We start from the raw sequence: 14,436 nt of genomic DNA, 5'->3' as shown, positions 1-14,436 counted from the left end.
GTCTAGGTGTCCCTCAGGGCTTTAGATCTGTATGAACTGTGGCTTTTGATAGCTGAACTGCTCCTTCCAATGCTTCAAAGCACCTGGGTGCTTCAGCCAGGGACCATTGTGGGGTGTGTCCAGTGTCCCCAGCGACTCCTGTACAAAATCTGCATAAAAATTCCCCATGGTGTTAACACATCCCTTCTCCATAAAACCAGGGGGACAGACATCACATGAAGTTTAACTTTCACGATTGCCACCCATGCCCAGGAGCACCTGAGGCACAGCCATGAGGCTTTTTGAGATAACAGTCACACTGTCTCCAGTGTCAATGAGTCATGTTAGGAGTGTCTCTGCCTTTCAGAGTCACTCTGCATTGGCATGTTGGATGCTCAGATGTAATACATTGCATCCATAAAATCTGTGGGACCTCTGTGGCACCAAAAATCCCCCTCCCTCTGTTCAGTTATCGGGGGTGCAGACAGGGTGCTGCTGGGGTAAAGATGAGTTGGGCTATGTGCCTCCCTGCCAGGATAACACAGGGGGCTGGGGTCATGAGTCAGAGTCAATTGCTCCATGGAGAAATTTATGGAGTAATGTTACTGTGGTATTGATTGATATGCCCAGCCCTGTGCTCCCTGGTGTGGCCGGTCATACGTCAGCATATGCAAGCACATTAGCCAAAAGCAGGCTTGATATATGCAAAACAGGACTTTTCACCTTCTTGGTGTAAGAAAAGAAAACCTAACCCCCACTTGGAGTACAGACTTTCACTTCCTTGGAGCATCATTTCCTCACCACCCACCCCCAGTGAGATCAGTCTGTCACAACGGAGCCACCAGGCTGGTCTGCCCAAGCATGAGGTCAGATTGGGCAATGGGGATGTACTGGAACCCTCCAGGGATGACCTGGTGAAAACTGAGGTCAAGATCAGAGCTATCTCTTAAACAGCTCTGTAAGAAGTGAGATTCTTGGGATACACAGGGCTCCCTGGGCAGGAAGCATCCTTTTCCAAATGCATGCTTCTCTGCAGTCCTGCCTGCAACCCCACCTGCAATCTCAGGAGATGCTGCTTCATTAATGGTGTAGAGACTCCAAGCCCAGCACTGCTGGTGTGTCCAGTCTCAGCACCAATGCCCACAGCAGCAGAAGTTCTTCCATTCTTCAGTACTGTAAAAACAAGATGACTTTTTTATTTAAGCAAACTGCACCTGGGATCATCGAGTGAAGATGGTTTTCTGTCAGCCCTATTTGAGCTCCAGTATCCATTTAATTCCGCATCCACTTCACTAATCCTTAATTACATCCTGGACATATAAAAGGCAAATTTGCCTGGAGTGGTGCTTGGGGTTTTATTTATTTGGTTTTTTGTTTTTTTTAAAATTCGTAAACAAACTTAATTGTCGTTAAATCCTACACTGTGTGTGTTGAGGGTGTCAGCTGGCAAGCTGGCATTTAAACTGTGCCATAAACTTTTCTGTGTGCACGTTCTTCACCGGGCTGTGTACCAAATCTTGTTTACTTGCCTGTGCCTTGTGTGTTTTCCACTCTCCCATGTCTCTGGTCTACAGAACAGAACATCACAAGATGTGCTCAAGAACAGAACTGTTCTACAGATCAATGAATCTTAGCTGCAGGATAAACTTGTCTTTCATGATGTCTACAACCTACCAAAACCAATGTTTGATTGGAAGCCAGTGGAATAAAGCTGCTAAAGCTGGGGGTGTTTGGACATGTTCACAGTATGATTTGATGATGCAAGAACTGAGTTATAAGTGGGGGAGAAAAAGAATGACATTGTCTGCAGCATGCAGCAGCTCAGTGGCCATGCCCTGGGGCTAGCAAGGGCTTGGCTTGGCAACCTTAGGTTCTTGTTTCTCCCTCCCTGTTCAGCAATCACCTTCAGAAGCAAATGCTTTCAGGCTGGGAGTTTGGAGGGGAAGAAATTACAAGAGCAAACTCTGCACAGCTGTTTGTCTTGCTTTTACCAAATGAAATTGATAGCATAGAAACTCCCAAGCTTGCCATAATTCCACACTCACTGGCCATTTTCCAGCTAGTTTCTTCCCTTCTGCACCAAACTTTCTCTCAAAAACTAAACAAGCAGCCAGAGACAACAGCATTTGTTAAAGCAAAGTCCCCACATGTTATACAGGGGCACTTTCAAGAACGCCTGGAGTTCTGTGACAGAGCAAAGCCCCAGTAAACTGTGCCAGGAGTGAGGGAACAGCTTTGTGAGCCAACTGGTCTGTTCTCTCCATGGGGTGAAATGCTCCAGGAGGGAAAGACACAGTGGTTTTGATGGTGGAATGAGCAAGTGGCCGCTCAGTGTCCACAGAGCAGCTGCAGGGACTGCAAACCCCGTCAGCTTCTCATTAGTGCTGATTTGTGTGCTTGGTGTCCAGCCCCAGCCAGCTCATGCCCCTGTAAAGAAACTGCCCTGGGTCTGTGTAGGGCCAGCAGATGACATGGGTCCAGCCTGGATTATTTCCCCCTCTCCCACTTGGTAATGGGACCATGGGCAGGTTCCTCCAGCCAGTGCCCACACACCAGGAATGTCCTTGCCTGGAGCAATCACTGGGAGGTGGCCCCTCTGAATCTGGCCCTGTTACAGGCTCTGGTTGCTGGAAATTGTTTTAGTTCTTTCAGTAAGCAAAGTAAGAACTTGGCTTTTGAGCTGTTCCCTGTGGCCACAGCTCTGGGTGATATTTAACCTCCCCGAACAGAGTGGAGCAGACCAAGTCTGCCATCACACAGCCTTTTGTGCTCCTCGAGCTCTTCACATTCACCCATCCCACTGAATGCTCTGCTCCCAGCATTCCTTCCTCAGACACACAATGCTGAGAAGACTGATGAGCCTCTTCATTTGTGAGAATTTAAAAAACCACAGAAAAACACACTCCCAGCAACAATGGCTGGAAACATCATCTGGAGTTACACAGGCTGGCAAGAACCAGGGATCCTTTATCCAAATGCCTCCCACAGCAGCCTTTTGTCTGTGCCATCCCAGCAGGAAGCCCAGCACATCACCCCAGAGCTGACAGACAGAGAGACAAACTGACACCACTTCTGGGCTAAGATGGCTTGTGGAATTTTTCCCCCCCTTTTAAAATCTGTCTGATGGAAAGGAAGAAAAAGTTCTGTTCCTTGACTGGGAATCTCTCAGAGAGCTGGTCCTCTAAGGAGCAGGGCAGCACTGCAGACAGGTGAAGAGGTAATTTATTAAATTCATGGCTAGTTGGCCTCCCATCAGAAAAGCAGCTTCTCCAGCTCCTGTCCCTCACAGCTGCCAGGAATAGGAGCATTCAAGGACTCTCCACTGCTCCAGAGAAAGAAATATAAGAATCACAAAGTCCAAATTCCTCTCCATACCCCTGGAAAAAAAAATGCAGGCATATTATCTCAGCACGTCACATCTGGCAGCAAAACTCAGGCCCTGCAGAGATATGAATTACAGAACACATCTCCAAGGGGATCCACTAATTTTAGAGCCAGAAGTGAAATATTTCTTGGTAAAGGTCTTTCCCATACTCTTTCCACAGCCTTAACATCAGAAACCGTTGCTCTTGACATCTCTGGCAGGACAAATGTGCCATTTGGCATCCTTTGGGGTGAAAAGTGCTGCAGGGAATGCAAGACATAAGCCTGCTTCTTGAGTGGTATAAATCATCCTGTTCCTGTCTTACACTTGGGAAAATGTGGCCTCATGGTGCTTTCCTCTCTGTTCCTGGCTGACAGGAGCATCAGAGAAGTGCAGTCACATTTTTAGCTGCAAGAATGGGACAGCCACAGGGTCCTGTGAGGAGCTGCTGAAAATCAGATGCTTCTCTTCCTTTCTCTCCCTTTTGTGTATTGCCTTCTCTGTAACAGTTCTTCTCCTGCTTTATTTAGATACATACCTGGTGCTACTTATCTCCATCCTTCTGTTAACTTGACAGAGCCTTTTGTTAGCTGTGGAGAAAAAGGAAGCCTTTGCCATAGCAGATACACACCACCTATGAACCTCCTACTTGGAAATCCCCAAAAATTTCTGGGGAGAGCAGCACTATGCTGTTGTAGTGGAAATGTGAGATCCTGGTGCTCAGGAAGGGCCACACATTCTCTCCTGATTCCTTGGAGCTCTTCAGTATCTGTTCAATCCAGGTTTGCCTCAAAGAATCCAGGAAGGACTCTTCTGTTTCAGTCTCAGCCAGACACAAGTAAACAATCTCAGTTAACTAAAATAACATCTTAAATGCATAAAACAATCAAGAGAAAGAAGACACATTGCTCTGTATTAAAATGAGAACTATGAGAAGTTACTCTGCTGGCTGTTTAACTGTGAGTGCTATCTGTGAAACCATATGGTGAAGTGCTCTGAGAATCACTGAGAAATAACAAGCCCTTGGGTTGACAAACTTCGTGTAATTTACCCTAAAGCACTTGGAAATTGCCTTACTGTGGGTCCTTCAGCTGATGCTGAAAGGCACTCCTGGCTGCCAGGAGGATGAGGAGCTATCCTACAGCACCCCACATTTTTCCAGACAGAAGATCTCTGAAATAAATAGAAAGGAGACAGAGCAGTAAAGGCAGTTAACCACATCAGAATTTAACCAGGATGGTGCCAACAGTTCTGCTTTTTGCCCAAAACTACATGGGTATCTTTTTGCTTTCAGCTTTATCTGTCAGCTTTTATCTTTCGTGGCTCCACCACAAAATCCCTGGAGCCCTGATGGCTGAAGCCACCAGGCTCCAGCAGCCCACAAGTCAAAGGTGGATTATTCATTTTGCCACAGTCAAAACATTCCACCATTGTTCAGGAGAGCAATCTATTAAAAACAAGTTGATATGTCAAGTACCCCACAAACACATTAAAATAACTGCACTGCTTGATGGATGGAAGTTCACATACAATTTTATTTGAGAATTAGCTTTACGTAACATCTGCAAAATGCACATTTGTCTCTTCCTCTTTGAGGATAAATAAGTGGCATCTTACTTGTGGAATTTCACATGGTTTGCTATCTCATCTAAACAGGAATAAAAACTTCCTGTCTTGTCACGTGGTTAGTCTTTGGGTTTTGTGTTATTCTGTGAAACAATTCCTTGTCCAGGGATTGCAGCTGAATTGAAGGCCAGTTTTCCTAGAAGGCCATTTCCCTGAGTTGTTTACTGTTCCCTGTACAATACTGTATTCAAGCCAGCTTTGTGCTTCTGTTAATACCAGAATTTCATAAGGTCTGGCCTTACAAATTCAAGTAAACCAGGAGCCTGCAGTTCCATTTATTATAAATGGTTCCATGGATTCATTTATCCATCCTTCATGAAAAAGAACTTGGTGGTCACCAACACTGCCAGGGCTTCCTGCAAGCCAAACCGAGACACATTCATGCCTGCAGACACTTGGTCACCAGATTTATTAACCTGGTTTGACTTGGAGCAGAGCCAAGGTGATCAAATTTTGTTTCAACACTGCAGCTGGCAGGTGGAATTCATACCTGGAGAAGAGATGAGCAGATCACCTTACACCATCCCTTCCTACATGCACCTAAACGTGACTGTAAATAACCATGGTAAGTGACTGTGGACATTCACCCCCAGCCAACTTCTTCTCCACAAGTAGGTACATATGGATAATTTTGTCCTATTTTGCACTCACAAAGAAGGAAAAAGATCTCCTGTCCTCTGGTGGGTTTGTTTAAAGAAAGAAGGTTTGTACAAGGTTTGTCTTGGATAACTCCACCTGCTGATGACCCCGAGGTTGCTGGGACAGAGCCCTGGTGTTCCCATCACCACATGCTCTCCTACCTTGTTGGTATTCTCAGCTTTTACAGAGATGTGTTTTAAAATATTTTATTTTTAAATATGTGTTTTAATAGATTTATTTAAAACTGAGAGGTGTTTTAAAAGATTTTATTCCATTATCAGTCTTGATGAAGGGTGAGACACAAGAGATGTAAAACTCAATTCCATCAGAAGCCAACCTATTTCCTGGTCACATTAGAAATGTTTTTCAGCCCATTAGCTTTTGCCCCACAGTGCTGCTGTTACTTCTAACACCACTCACCTATATTTTTTCCCCACATGGTCCTGCTACAATGCGTCTTTCACAGTTCTAATTCTCTAAAATATCTTTTGCAAAGCCATGTTTTGAAACTTGTTGAGTTCCGTCTCTCTCTCCACAATGTCATCTCTATTCCATGGCCTTCCTAAGCCAGCACACCTTATCTCAGAGTTTGCACACAGATGTACAGGGCTGTGTGAGCTGTCTGTCAGATTTTGAGAATTCTTCACAAATCCATTTCTCATGCTGCCTCACAACAACCTGGTGGCTGAGTCCTGGGCCCCCAAATCCCAACCCCAAGGGTCTGCATGTCTGTGCCCCCCAAAACATTGCAACAATCACTTTTCCTCAGCTGCTGTGAGTGCAGAGAGCAGGATAAAGCTCACACCATTTTGAGGCTCTCTGCCTCGTTTCTTGTTGCAGAAAGGTGAGTGGGGACATCACCCCACCACCACAGGCTTGTCAGTACAAATATCACCAAACTGTCAGCACGATGGAGATCACTCCCAGGTGCAGTATATCCACGTACAAACAAGGGTAATCCACCCTTTAGGAAGAAACCATTTGCCTCAAAAGGCCACAGGAGGAGCTGGCTGGCTGGAAAAGACAGATTTTATTATGAAAAAGCCTGAGAATGGAGGGACCATCCAAGCCAGCACTGCTGCTGGACACCTACATAAAAAATACAGGTACTGGATGCAGGTCCAGCATCTCTGCCTGGGCACTCACACATTTTATGAGCAGGCTGCTCTGGTGTGGATCCCTCACAAGGTCACACGCTCCTGCATGGGCTCCTCTCACTGCAAGTCTCTGCCAGGACCCTGCTCCAGCTCAGCCTTCCCAGGAGCTCTCAGCCTTCTCCAGGCACCCCCTGCTCCAGCGTGGGCTCCTGCAGAAGCTGCAGGTGGATGTGCACCTCCATGGGCTGCAGGGGCACAGCTGCTTCACCCTGCTCTGCACCACAGGCTGCAGGGCAGCCTCACCCTGGTGCCTGCAGTGTGTCCTCCTTCTCCACTGACCTTGCTGCCTGCAGGCTTGTTTCTCTCACGTGTTCTGACTCCTCTCTTCTCTGACTGCAATTACCTCTGGGAAATGATTTTTATTCCTTCTTGTGTATTCCATCACAGAGGTGTTGGTGCCATCACTGATTAGTTGGCACTGGACAGTGGCAGGTCCACCCTGGAGCCAGCTGGCATTGGCTCTGCTGGACATGGAAGAAACTTCTGGCAGCTTCTCACAGAAGCCATCCCTCTAGCCACCCAAACCTGGCCATGCAAACCAAAAAGGATCAAGTGCAACTGAACAGGACAGCTCCAGAAATCCCACCCTGTGCCTGAAATCGTTGTCCAAACACTGCTTGAGCTCTGGCAGCCTTGGGGCTGTCACCACTTCCCTGAGGAGCCACTTCCCACCTCAGCTGTGCTGCCAGCAGTTTATAAAAAGCAAAGGAGGTGTGTAGGATAGAGTGCCATTTCCTCAGGAAATTTAGGGAACCATCCCATCAACCCACTCAAAGCACTGCCAGTTTAAGAGTGCCACTGTAGGGCTATTGAAACTGTCATGGTCTACACACCAAATGAGGCCCAACACTCCTGGGTGTTCATGGGCAGCTTGAAAACAGGGAGAAGATAACCTTCCCCCTAAAAACAAGTTTTCAGAATGCCTCTGCTCCTATCTCAAGGTCACTGGGTTCAGACACAGTGGCACTTGCCTTCTTCACTAAGGTCACACAGCACAAGGACAGCAGATGGGGCACAGGAATCCTTTACTACAGGACAAAAATACAGCCCACAGGGGAGAAAGAATTGGCAAAGCCAACCTAAAATTTTCATGTTGTGCTGCCTGAAATAGAAGTTTTCTTGCTCATGCCAAAAGTCAAACTTCACCACTGCAAAGTTGATTTAAGTGTGTGGGTGTGCAAATTTCAGCGTAGTCTGTACAGAGGAAAGCTGGGGTTTCTATTTTCTCCATTTGGTTTCTTCTGGTGTTCCTGCTGCTTCCATGTAGTAACTCATCCACAGGCTTCACATCACAGTGGAAAAGCAAACAGAACAAAGAGCATGGAAGAGGAATGGACAGTATCTGGTCAGACCCTTCAGAACTGAAGTGTGTAAGCACACAGAGAGGAGAGCTTCTGACAAAAAGCCAAAACAAACAGAACGTTCAGAAATCAGCAGGTGTGATCTCCCTCCCAGATATACTGACCACATCTTGGAAGTCTCCAGAAATGATAAATCTTCCATTTTAGCTCTAACTTTTGGTAAAGAGTCAGATGCTGGGACAAGCCTGAGCAGTCAGGCATTCCATCTCCTTGCAAATCTGTTTTCCCAAGCAGTCTGGTTTATCCCTCCAGTCCCATCTTCACTACGTGCCTCTTCCCACCAAAGGTCAGTCACAGCCATTAGCAGCTGGGCTGTTTCTCCTCCAGAGTTAAACAGCTGGATTTTTCAGTGGTCCTTGTGGCATGACAGGACACGCTCCACATAAACAGAGGGGCAGCTAAAGGGGATTCAGGGTGACAGGAGGGATTTAAAAGATCCTGTGCTCCAGTGGGGAACCACTACTGTGGTCAGACAGGTTACAGTAAGATGAGACTTTAAAGCATGAATCTGATGCTGTTTTTCATCTGAAATCAGGACTTGCCTCATGTATGAACCACTGGCATCTCCGGGTCAGACACTCCCTCTGCTGCCCGCTGGGAGCAGCCAGTCTCTGGTTAGGCACATCCTGGACACATCCTGGACACATTCTGGACACCAGCTCTGGCTCAGCTCACCAGAGCTGCTGCAGGGACCCTGCACGGACACGAGCCTGGCCAGGGACACCACACACAGCTCTGAGCTGTCACACAGGGGGCTCTCCCTGCACCCCATGGACTTGCAGTGCTCGTCAGGAACAGCAGACTGCAGCTTGCTCTGCGATGCTCTGCTACCACAGTTTGGGGTATCTGCAAACACAGGCAGTTCTCTGATGCTGGAAGGCACTACAAAGCCAAAGCACCACCTTTCAGGAGAATTATTGAGCCAGTGAGACCTTCCTTACTTACTACAAACCAAACACTTCCACCACTCCTTTACCACCCTCCCATTTCCAAAAAAAAGCATTTTCAGTTAATTTCTACCTCCATCAATTATCAGGAGTAGAACTGAGTCACAGGCAGTCACAAAACAATATCTTACTTCACACAGGCTGCTGGTTTTCTCTCTGATAAAAGGGTTACAGCAGTGTTGACAAGGAAGACAAATGACAGAGGCAATGATCCACAACGTCCTCTCCTCCATAAGGATTGCAGTTATATCTTTATGACAGAGTTATAAAACAAAACAATAAAGTTCCACAACCATTAGAAAAAGGTCACACACATTACAGTAGGAAATACCCATTTCAGATCTTATCTGGAGCTACGAAGACAAACAACATTTAAACATCAGAGTGAGACCTGTGGAACTTTGGCTTCCTCAAGGCATGTGCCTTCTCTTCCCCCACAGTGAGCATTACAGTAGGAAATACCCATTTCAGATCTTATCTGGAGCTACGAAGACAAACAACATTTAAACATCAGAGTGAGACCTCTGGAACTTTGGCTTCCTCAGAGGCATGTGCCTTCTCTTCCCGCACAGTGAAGTTTAATCAAGACAAGGATTATTTTTTTTCCTGTGACTCCAGACCAGCTCAGTGCACTCCCTTGAGCCAACAAATACTCATCCCACAGGTGAAACAGAGCTTAACTCTTGGTGCCTGGGGGAACGAGGGAAGTTTTAAACAAGATGCTAAAAAACCTCCTGGTCCTGACCAGGAGGAATTGCTCAGAAAATATGAGTTTTCTCATCAGTACTCATTAGCTAAGTTTAGCCAGTCTCAGGACTGCTGGAGAACAGGTGGATCTCAGGATTTGTGAGAGATTTGTGAATAGAAAAGGACTGAGCACATCCCTAACCCTCCCCGGAGCAAACAGCGGCTGAAATGTTCAGCCGGAGCTCTGCGGGCCCTCTGGCTGTTTGTACAACACAACAGCACCATCCAGAGGGTGAACACTGCTGGCTCCACGCTCCTTTTGCCCACATTTGCAGGATGTGAGCTTTATTCCAGCTGGGAGCACTGCAGGGTTCGAGTTACCCTTGGGTGAGCAAACACGAGCCATTGCAGGGGGGCAGCCATGAAGATCTCCAGAAAAAAAAAAAAAAACAAAAAAAAAACCAAAAAAACACCCCACACAAAAAAACCCCAAAAAACCAAAAAAAAAAAAAAAACCCCAAAAAAACCCCAAAAAACCCAAAAAAACCCCCACCAAAAACAAACAAACAAACAAACAAACAAACAAAAAACCACTTTCCACTGGCAGGCAGCACCACCTCTCTCCAAGGGCTGCAATCCCTTCCCCAGTGCAGAGGAGGAAAAGCTGAGTGCCCTGTGAGGACTCATCATCCCTCACCCTGATGTCTCACAGGCACAGCCCGTGGTGGTGCAGCGAGTCCCCCGAATTTCCCTGAATAATTAAATCAGACACAACAGGTCACGTACACAGAGCCAAGGATCTCTGATTCCTGAGGTTCAGAAGATGCCTTGGTGTTGTAGGTTAAGAAGGAAGTGAGTTTTCTGGGAAGGTGAGGAACCCACTGCTCCCATGCATCCACCGGAATCCAAAGATTGTTTGGGCATTGTGAAAAATGCCAATCACTTGTTTTTGAAATTTTAAAAGTTTAATAGTATTATGGTTATAAATATATTTTATATTTATATATAAAAAAGGACACCTGTTAACAGAGGATTAACCCTGAAAAACAACTGCCTGTTGCATATACATGATGCATAAATTCCATTCAAACACAGGATTCTGTCTGGTCACTGTCAACTTTTTCCTGAACTGCCTGTTGCATATACACGATGCATAAATTCCATTCAAACACAGGATTCTGTCTGGTCACTGTCAACTCCTTCCTCCTAATCCTCATGCAGTCTTCCTGTCTCAGCAAGGTGGGAAGAGGTTAGTTTTCTGCTGATAAGGGAGCAATAAATTCCCTTTCTCTGAAAGATTCAGGTGTCCTGCAGCTGCCACCCGGTGAGGGCCCCTCTCTCCTTTCTAAAAGAAAACATCCCACACACATAGTTCCTATTTTAACTACAAAAGCTACCTTTTTTGCTATGAAACTGCATTTACCACAGTATTAAAATGTTAACACAGCACTACTCAACACAATGTGTGCAGTAAATACAGTAAATATCTGCGCAGAGCACTTTTCACGGGGATGATGCCATCAGGGTGTGCAGGGTGCACATTTTCGTGTCCCCAGGGTGCTCCCTGCAGTCCCACTGCAGTTTTGGACGCTGAGGCTGTTTGTGCCTCCCCAGGGTGGTGTCAGCTGCCTCATCCCCCCTGCAGCAGCATCCCTTCGACGCCTGCACAGTCCCAATCCCCGCGGCAGCTTTTCATGGAAAACAAAATCAATTATCCCCTCCCTCTGAGACAGATTAAGACGGAACAAACTATGAAATGCTTCCACTTTGTGTTTATTGTTCCCGGTGCAATTTAGCATTCCCAACAGCTGAGCACACTCAGGACAGCACAGACCTCAGTGGCTGCATTCCTGACCTACTTTGGGAATGAAGAAAGAATTTCAGACAGGAGAATTTCCCCTTTAGGTTAAAAAAAAAAAAAAAAAGCTATTCCAGAAGTTCTGGCTGGGATCCAGCGACTGGATGAGCTGAATGAGATCTATTCTTTTTTTTTTTTTTTAAAAAAAAAAAAAAAAAAAAAGCTATTCCAGAAGTTCTGGCTGGGATCCAGTGACTGGATGAGCTGAATGAGATCTATTAATTTTTTTTTTTTTTAAAGCAACAACAAAACAAAGCATAGGGCTCTCTGTGCTCTGCTCTGTCCCTGTCCTACACAAAGTCAGATTCAAATCCATTCAAACCCATGGCACTGGCACTCCATCCCCACTTAACATGTCTCTGTCTTACACTGCAAATCCACATTCTCCCTCCTAGCACCTGAGTCTGGAAGCCTTTTCCAAGCCCTCGAATTGAATCCTGTTTAATTCTGTCAGGAAAATTCACCCAAAACCACCAGAGGTTTATGTCCAAAGAGGAGACAGAGGAGTAATTTTATTTTATTCGAATAAAGGGAGAGGCCGTGGGGCATTCCCTTGGGGTCTCTCAAGTTTTTGGAGGACACAGCCTCCTTTTAATCCCAATTTCCCACATGTCCCTCTCTCTTTCCCCATTTCTGAGGCACATGAGAGGTACAGACTTCCTGAAATGCCTGATACAGACGATTCCCCTCTAATGAACAACCCTCCATTTTAATTTTTAATTCTTACGGAATTTATGTTTTTTCCCCATTGTTTCTTTTATCTTTCAATATCCAGTTTCATTTATCAGCAAGCCTGCAGTTTGTTCATAAAAGCAAATACCATTTTCCATTCATCAATCCGTGGAACCCTTCCCACTGTTTATTTCATCTCCCAGTGCTGGTTCCCTCTCTCTTTCCCCATTTCTGAGGTACATGAGAGGTACAGACTTCCTGAAATGCCTGATACCAGAGATTTCCCACTAATGAACAACCCTCCATTTAAATGTTTAATTCTTACGGAATTTATGTTTTCCCCCATTGCTTCTTTCATCTTTCAATATCCAATGTCATTTATCAGCAAGCCTGCAGTTCGTTTGTAAAAGCAAATATCATTTTCCACTCATCACTCAGTGGAACCCTTCCCACTGTTTATTTTATCTCCCAGTGCTGGTTTCATCCGCCGGCAGAGCCACAGCGGCACCTGCGTGGCGTCACTCGCAGCGACGGACGTCATTCGTGGTGCGTGACGTCACCAACAGAGACTGACGTAATGGGCAGCGCCTGACGTCACGCTCGGCGCCTGACGTCACACTCGGCGCCTGGCGTCACTCACTGCGCACGCGCGCTGTCGGTAACCGCCATCCCGGCGCGTCTCCAGCCAGCTCCGCCCCCGCCGCGCCGCGGTACGGAAGGCGTACAGGGACAATCCGCTTTGCCTACGGGAGCCCAATAGGGACATGTCAGTCCAATGGCGATCGTCACTTGTTGCCATGGCAGCGGGGCCTGCGGCCGTGGGGAGCCCCCAGTGTCACTGTCCCCTCACGGGGACCCCTCACTGCCGTTATCCTGTCATGGGGACCCTCCAGTACTGCCATCCACTCATGAGGGATCCCCAGTGTCACGGTCCCCTCACGGGGACCCCTCTGTGCCATTATCGTGTCATAGGGATCCCCAGTGTCGCTGTCCCCTCATGAGGGACCCTTCACTGCCATTATCCTATCCTGGGGATCCCCAGTGTCACGGTCCCCTGACGGGGACCCCTCTGGGCCATTATCGTGTCATAGGGATCCCCAGTGTCACGGTCCCCTGACGGGGACCCCTCTGGGCCATTATCGTGTCATAGGGATCCCCAGTGTTGCTGTCCCCTCATGAGGGACCCCTCCCTGCCATTATTCTGTCATGGGGACCCCAATGTCCCTGTCCCCTCATGAGGGACCCTTCACTGCCATTATCCTGTCCCGGGGACCCCCCAGTGTCACTGTCCCCTCATGAGGGACCCCTCACTGCCCATTATTCTGTCATGGGGACCCCAATGTCCCTGTCCCCTCATGAGGGACCCTTCACTGCCATTATCCTATCCTGGGGATCCCCAGTGTCACTGTCTCCTCATGAGGGACCCCTCATTGCCATTATCCTGTCACTGTCCTCTCATGAGGGACCCCTCACTGCCATTATCCTGTCCCGGGGACCCCCCAGTGTCACTGTCCCCTCATGAGGGACCCCTCACTGCCATTATTCTGTCATGGGGACCCCCCAGTACTGCCATTCCCTCATGAGGGACCCCCAGTGTCACTGTCCCCTCATGAGGACCCCTCATTGCCATTATCCTGTCATGGGGACCCCCCAGTACCGCCATTCCCTCATGAGGACCCTTCATTGCCATTATCCTATCCTGGGGATCCCCAGTGTCACCGTCTCCTCATGAGGGACCCCTCATTGCCATTATCCTGTCCTGGGGACCCCCAGTGTAGCCGTCCCCTCTTGAGGGACCCCTCAAATTAAGTCATGATTGGTAGTAAAACCAGCTTGAACTCATTATAAATATGCCTTGGCCTAAGTGAAAACAATTAGAAGATCAAATGGTTCTTTAAAGTCTAAATGTTATAGAACACACTGTACTGGGAGACAGCCACCAGGTAACGAGATATTAGGTTTCTTGGGCTGAAGAGGATTACACAAAATAAAGCAAAACTAATTTTTTAAGTGATCATTCCCTAAAACCGGGGCAGAAATGTTGCCTCCCTTTGTGAGCAGTTACAAAAAGCAAGAAAATCCTTCCTGACAAGAAAGTATTTAACAGGATTTCATAGGAGAGATAAGCACACCAGAAGACATTTAG

This window comes from Passer montanus, unplaced genomic scaffold, assembly GCF_014805655.1.
Source record: "Passer montanus isolate IOZ18808 unplaced genomic scaffold, ASM1480565v1 scaffold35, whole genome shotgun sequence".
Classification (NCBI taxonomy): domain Eukaryota; kingdom Metazoa; phylum Chordata; class Aves; order Passeriformes; family Passeridae; genus Passer; species Passer montanus.
Note: the sequence above shows the minus strand (reverse complement) of the source record.